At 45.5% G+C, this 5,000-nt stretch overlaps 10 non-coding genes and 15 pseudogenes across 10 annotated transcripts in view; all 25 read left to right on the plus strand.

Moving 5' to 3' along the window:
- Window positions 1–60, plus strand: part of LOC142112120 (5S ribosomal RNA) — a 119-nt gene extending 59 nt beyond the window's left edge. The window contains exon 1 of the ribosomal RNA XR_012681167.1: window positions 1–60. This exon is cut by the window's left edge and continues 59 nt beyond it. This is a non-coding gene — a ribosomal RNA (5S ribosomal RNA).
- Window positions 61–142: 82 nt separating this feature from the next.
- Window positions 143–261, plus strand: LOC142117969 (5S ribosomal RNA). The gene has a single exon (XR_012683026.1). It is a non-coding gene; the product is annotated as a 5S ribosomal RNA (ribosomal RNA).
- An 82-nt stretch (window positions 262–343) lies between these two features.
- LOC142116660 (5S ribosomal RNA) lies at window positions 344–462 on the plus strand (annotated as a pseudogene).
- An 84-nt stretch (window positions 463–546) lies between these two features.
- Window positions 547–665, plus strand: LOC142116517 (5S ribosomal RNA; annotated as a pseudogene).
- An 84-nt stretch (window positions 666–749) lies between these two features.
- Window positions 750–868, plus strand: LOC142131474 (5S ribosomal RNA). Its single transcript, XR_012686421.1, has one exon. It is a non-coding gene; the product is annotated as a 5S ribosomal RNA (ribosomal RNA).
- An 83-nt stretch (window positions 869–951) lies between these two features.
- On the plus strand, window positions 952–1,070 carry LOC142117022 (5S ribosomal RNA; annotated as a pseudogene).
- Window positions 1,071–1,152: 82 nt separating this feature from the next.
- Window positions 1,153–1,271, plus strand: LOC142111504 (5S ribosomal RNA). The gene has a single exon (XR_012680969.1). It is a non-coding gene; the product is annotated as a 5S ribosomal RNA (ribosomal RNA).
- Window positions 1,272–1,355: 84 nt separating this feature from the next.
- On the plus strand, window positions 1,356–1,474 carry LOC142114831 (5S ribosomal RNA; annotated as a pseudogene).
- Window positions 1,475–1,558: 84 nt separating this feature from the next.
- LOC142112768 (5S ribosomal RNA) lies at window positions 1,559–1,677 on the plus strand. The gene has a single exon (XR_012681283.1). It is a non-coding gene; the product is annotated as a 5S ribosomal RNA (ribosomal RNA).
- Window positions 1,678–1,761: 84 nt separating this feature from the next.
- On the plus strand, window positions 1,762–1,880 carry LOC142136307 (5S ribosomal RNA; annotated as a pseudogene).
- An 85-nt stretch (window positions 1,881–1,965) lies between these two features.
- LOC142121641 (5S ribosomal RNA) lies at window positions 1,966–2,084 on the plus strand (annotated as a pseudogene).
- An 84-nt stretch (window positions 2,085–2,168) lies between these two features.
- On the plus strand, window positions 2,169–2,287 carry LOC142112425 (5S ribosomal RNA). Its single transcript, XR_012681221.1, has one exon. It is a non-coding gene; the product is annotated as a 5S ribosomal RNA (ribosomal RNA).
- An 84-nt stretch (window positions 2,288–2,371) lies between these two features.
- On the plus strand, window positions 2,372–2,490 carry LOC142137291 (5S ribosomal RNA). Its single transcript, XR_012687933.1, has one exon. It is a non-coding gene; the product is annotated as a 5S ribosomal RNA (ribosomal RNA).
- An 83-nt stretch (window positions 2,491–2,573) lies between these two features.
- LOC142122695 (5S ribosomal RNA) lies at window positions 2,574–2,692 on the plus strand (annotated as a pseudogene).
- Window positions 2,693–2,777: 85 nt separating this feature from the next.
- Window positions 2,778–2,896, plus strand: LOC142112227 (5S ribosomal RNA). Its single transcript, XR_012681189.1, has one exon. It is a non-coding gene; the product is annotated as a 5S ribosomal RNA (ribosomal RNA).
- Window positions 2,897–2,980: 84 nt separating this feature from the next.
- Window positions 2,981–3,099, plus strand: LOC142136446 (5S ribosomal RNA; annotated as a pseudogene).
- An 83-nt stretch (window positions 3,100–3,182) lies between these two features.
- On the plus strand, window positions 3,183–3,301 carry LOC142129064 (5S ribosomal RNA; annotated as a pseudogene).
- Window positions 3,302–3,385: 84 nt separating this feature from the next.
- LOC142131879 (5S ribosomal RNA) lies at window positions 3,386–3,504 on the plus strand (annotated as a pseudogene).
- An 83-nt stretch (window positions 3,505–3,587) lies between these two features.
- On the plus strand, window positions 3,588–3,706 carry LOC142120394 (5S ribosomal RNA; annotated as a pseudogene).
- Window positions 3,707–3,790: 84 nt separating this feature from the next.
- On the plus strand, window positions 3,791–3,909 carry LOC142123037 (5S ribosomal RNA; annotated as a pseudogene).
- Window positions 3,910–3,993: 84 nt separating this feature from the next.
- Window positions 3,994–4,112, plus strand: LOC142118988 (5S ribosomal RNA; annotated as a pseudogene).
- An 85-nt stretch (window positions 4,113–4,197) lies between these two features.
- On the plus strand, window positions 4,198–4,316 carry LOC142128335 (5S ribosomal RNA; annotated as a pseudogene).
- Window positions 4,317–4,399: 83 nt separating this feature from the next.
- On the plus strand, window positions 4,400–4,518 carry LOC142137307 (5S ribosomal RNA). The gene has a single exon (XR_012687948.1). It is a non-coding gene; the product is annotated as a 5S ribosomal RNA (ribosomal RNA).
- An 84-nt stretch (window positions 4,519–4,602) lies between these two features.
- On the plus strand, window positions 4,603–4,721 carry LOC142114706 (5S ribosomal RNA; annotated as a pseudogene).
- Window positions 4,722–4,805: 84 nt separating this feature from the next.
- Window positions 4,806–4,924, plus strand: LOC142128545 (5S ribosomal RNA). The gene has a single exon (XR_012685648.1). It is a non-coding gene; the product is annotated as a 5S ribosomal RNA (ribosomal RNA).
- Window positions 4,925–5,000: the final 76 nt, after the last annotated feature.

A 5,000-nucleotide genomic window follows, 5' to 3' on the forward strand; every position in this document is an offset into this window, starting at 1 on the left:
GGCCGGGCCTGGTTAGTACTCGGATGGGAGACCACCTGGGAATACCAGGTGCTGTAGGCCTTTTATTTTATTTTTTCTTGTTCCGGCTTCCTTCAATGCTGGTTTTCAGATGTATAAGAGATGTAGGTCATTAGGAAATCATACCTACAGCCACACCACCCTGAACAAGCCCAATCTCATCTGATCTTGGAAGCTAAGAAGGGCTGGGCCTGGTTAGTACTTGGATGGGAGACCACCTGGGAATACCAGGTGCTGTAGGCCTTTTATTTTATTTTTTCTTGTTCCGGCTTCCTTCAATGCTGGTTTTCAGATGTATAAGAGATGTAGGTCAGTAGGAAACCATACCTACAGCCACACCACCCTGAACAAGCCCAATCTCATCTGATCTTGGAAGCTAAAAAGGGCTGGGCCTGGTTAATACTTGGATGGGAGACCACCTGGGAATACCAGGTGCTGTAGGCAATTTTTTTTTATTTTCTCTTGTTCCGACTTCCTTCAATGCTGGTTTTGAGATGTATAAGACATGTAGGTCATTAGGAAACCAATACCTACAGCCACACCACCCTGAACAAGCCCAATCTCGTCTGATCTTGGAAGCTAAGCAGGGCCTGGCCTGGTTAGTACTTGGATGGGAGACCACCTGGGAATACCAGGTGTTGTAGGCAGTTTTTTTTTATTTTCTCTTGTTCCGGCTTCCATCGAAGCTGGTTTTGAGATGTATAAGAGATGTAGGTCATTAGGAAACCAATACATACAGCCACACCACCCTGAACAAGCCCAATCTCGTCTGATCTTGGAAGCTAAGCAGGGCCGGGCCTGGTTAGTACTTGGATGGGAGACCACCTGGGAATACCAGGTGCTGTAGGCCTTATTTTATTATTTTCTCTTGTTCCGGCTTCCTTCGAAGCTGGATTTGAGATGTATAAGAGATGTAGGTCTTTAGGAAACCAATGCTATAGCCACACCCCCCTGAACAAGCCCAATCTCATCTGATCTTGGAAGCTAAGCAGGGCCGGGCCTGATTAGTACTCGGATGGGAGACCACCTGGGAATAGCAGGTGCTGTAGGCCTTTTATTTTATTTTTTCTTGTTCCGGCTTCCTTCAATGCTGGTTTTCAGATGTATAAGAGATGTAGGTCATTAGGAAACCATACCTACAGCCACACCACCCTGAACAAGCCCAATCTCATCTGATCTTGGAAGCTAAGAAGGGCTGGGCCTGGTTAATACTTGGATGGGAGACCACCTGGGAATACCAGGTGCTGTAGGCCTTTCTTTTTTATTTTCTCTTGTTCCGGCTTCCTACAATGCTGGTTTTAAGATGTATAAGAGATGTAGGTCAGTAAGAAACCAATACCTACAGCCACACCACCCTGAACAAGCCCAATCTCATCTGATCTTGGAAGCTAAGAAGGGCTGGGCCTGGTTAGTACTTTGATGGGAGACCACCTGGGAATACCAGATGCTGTAGGCCTTTCTTTTTTATTTTCTCTTGTTCCGACTTCCTTCAATGCTGGTTTTGAGATGTATAAGAGATGTAGGTCATTAGAAAAACAATACCTACAGCCACACCACCCTGAACAAGCCCAATCTCGTCTGATCTTGGAAGCTAAGCAGGGCTGGGCCTGGTTAGTACTTGGATGGGAGACCACCTGGGAATACCAGGTGCTGTAGGCAAATTTTTTTTATTTTCTCTTGTTCCGACTTCCTTCAATGCTGGTTTTGAGATGTATAAGAGATGTAGGTCATTAAGAAAGCAATATCTACAGCCACACCACCCTGAACAAGCCCAATCTCGTCTGATCTTCAAAGCTAAGCAGGGCCAGGCCTGGTTAGTAGTTGGATGGGAGACCACCTGGGAATACCAGGTGCTTTAGGCAATTTTTTTTTTATTTTCTCTTGTTCCGGCTTCCTTCGAAGCTGGTTTTGAGATGTATAAGAGATGTAGGTCTTTAGGAAACCAATACTTACAGCGACACCACCCTGAACAAGCCCAATCTCATCTGATCTTGGAAGCTAAGAAGGGCCGGGCCTGGTTAGTACTTGGATGGCAGACCACCTGGGAATACCAGGTGCTGTAGGCAATTTTTTTTTATTTTCTCTTGTTCCGACTTCCTTCAATGCTGGTTTTGAGATGTATAAGACATGTAGGTCATTAGGAAACCAATACCTACAGCCACACCACCCTGAACAAGCCCAATCTCGTCTGATCTTGGAAGCTAAGCAGGGCCTGGCCTGGTTAGTACTTGGATGGGAGACCACCTGGGAATACCAGGTGCTGTAGGCAGTTTTTTTTTATTTTCTCTTGTTCCGGCTTCCATCGAAGCTGGTTTTGAGATGTATAAGAGATGTAGGTCATTAGGAAACCAATACATACAGCCGCACCACCCTGAACAAGCCCAATCTCGTCTGATCTTGGAAGCTAAGCAGGGCTGGGCCTGGTTAGTACTTGGATGGGAGACCACCTGGGAATACCAGGTGCTGTAGGCCTTATTTTATTATTTTCTCTTGTTCCGGCTTCCTTCGAAGCTGGATTTGAGATGTATAAGAGATGTAGGTCTTTAGGAAACCAATGCTATAGCCACACCCCCCTGAACAAGCCCAATCTCATCTGATCTTGGAAGCTAAGAAGGGCTGGGCCTGGTTAATACTTGGATGGGAGACCACCTGGGAATACCAGGTGCTGTAGGCCTTTTTTTTTTTATTTTCTCTTGTTCCGTCTTCCTTCAATGCTGGTTTTGAGATGTATAAGAGATGTAGGTCATTAGAAAAACAATACCTACAGTCACACCACCCTGAACAAGCCCAATCTCATCTGATCGTGGAAGCTAAGCAGGGCCGGGCCTGGTTAGTACTTGGATGGGAGACCACCTGGGAATACCAGGTGCTGTAGGCAATACTTTCTTATTTTCTCTTGTTCCGACTTCCTTCAATGCTGGTTTTGAGATGTATAAGAGATGTAGGTCATTAGGAAGCCAATACCTACAGACACACCACCCTGAATAAGCCTAATCTCGTCTGATCTTGAAAGCTAAGCAGGGCCGGGCCTGGTTAGTACTTGGATAGGAGACCAACTGGGAATACCAGATGCTGTATGATTGTTTTTTTTATTTTCTCTTGTTCCGGCTTCCTGCAAAGCTGGTTTTGAGATGTATAAGAGATGTAGGTCATTAGGAAACCAATACTATAACCACACCACCCTGAACAAGCCCAATCTCATCTGATCTTGGATGCTAAGTAGGGTCGGGCCTGGTTAGTACTTGGATGGGAGACCACCTATGAATACCAGGTGCTGTAGGCCTTTTTTTTTTATTTTCTCTTGTTCCGGCTTCCTTCAATGCTGGTTTTGAGATGTATAAGAGATGTAGGTCATTAGGAAAACAATACATACAGCCACACCACCCTGAACAAGCCCAATCTCGTCTGATCTTGGAAGCTAAGCAGGGCCAGGCCTGGTTAGTACTTGGATGGAAGACAATCTGGGAATACCAGGTGCTGTAGGCCTTTTTTTTTATTTTCTCTTGTTCCGGCTTCCTTCGAAGCTGGTTTTGAGATGTATAAGAGATGTAGGTCATTAGGAAACCAATACCTACAGCCACACCACCCTGAACAAGCCCAATCTCGTCTGATCTTGGAAGCTAAGCAGGGCCTGGCCTGGTTAGTACTTGGATGGGAGACCACCTGGGAATACCAAGTGCTGTAGGCAGTTTTTTTTTATTTTCTCTTGTTCCGGCTTCCTTCGAAGCTGGTTTTGAGATGTATAAGACATGTAGGTCTTTAGAAAACCAATACCTACAGCCACACCACCCTGAACAAGCCCAATCTCATTTGATCTTGGAAGCTAAGCAGGACCAGGCCTGGTTAGTACTTGGATGGGAGACCACCTGGGAATACCAGGTTCTGTAGGCCATTTTTTTTTATTTTCTCTTGTTCCGGCTTCCTTCAATGCTGGTTTTGAGATGTATAACAGATGTAGGTCATTAGGAAGCCAGTAAATACAGCCACACCACCCTGAACAAGCCCAATCTCGTCAGATCTTGGAAGCTAAGCAGTGCCGGGCCTGGTTAGTACTTGGATGGGAGACCACCTGGGAATACCAGGTGCTGTAGGCCTTTTTTTTTTTTTTTTCTCTTGTTCCGTCTTCCTTCAATGCTGGTTTTGAGATGTATAAGAGATGTAGGTCATTAGAAAAACAATACCTACAGTCACACCACCCTGAACAAGCCCAATCTCATCTGATCTTGGAAGCTAAGCAGGGCCAGGCCTGGTTAGTGCTTGGATGGTAGACCACCTGGGAATACCAGGTGCTGTCGGCAGTTTTTTTTATTTTCTCTTGTTCCGGCTTCCTTCGAAGCTGGTTTTGAGATGTATAAGACATGTAGGTCATTAGAAAACCAATACCTACAGCCACACCACCCTGAACAAGCCCAATCTCATCTGATCTTGGAAGCTAAGCAGGACCGGGCCTGGTTAGTACTTGTATGGGAGACCACCTGGGAATACCAGGTGCTGTAGGCCATTTTTTTTTATTTTCTCTTGTTCCGGCTTCCTTCGAAGCTGGTTTTGAGATGTATAAGATATGTAGGTCTTTAGAAAACCAATACCTACAGCCACACCACCCTGAACAAGCCCAATCTCATTTGATCTTGGAAACTAAGCAGGACCGGGCCTGGTTAGTACTTGGATGGGAGACCACCTGGGAATACCAGGTGCTGTAGACCATTTTTTTTTATTTTCTCTTGTTCCGGCTTCCTTCAATGCTGGTTTTGAGATGTATAAGAGATGTAGGTCATTAGGAAACCAATACCTACAGCCACACCACCCTGAACAAGCCCAATCTCATCTGATCTTGGAAGCTAAGCAGGGCCAGGCCTGGTTAGTACTTGGATGGGAGACCACCTGGGAATACCAGGTGCTGTAGGCCATTTATTTTATTTTTTCTTGTTCCGGCTTCCTTCAATGCTGGTTTTCAGATGTATAAGAGATGTAGGTCATTAAGA

This window comes from Mixophyes fleayi, chromosome 1 (genome assembly GCF_038048845.1).
Source record: "Mixophyes fleayi isolate aMixFle1 chromosome 1, aMixFle1.hap1, whole genome shotgun sequence".
Classification (NCBI taxonomy): domain Eukaryota; kingdom Metazoa; phylum Chordata; class Amphibia; order Anura; family Limnodynastidae; genus Mixophyes; species Mixophyes fleayi.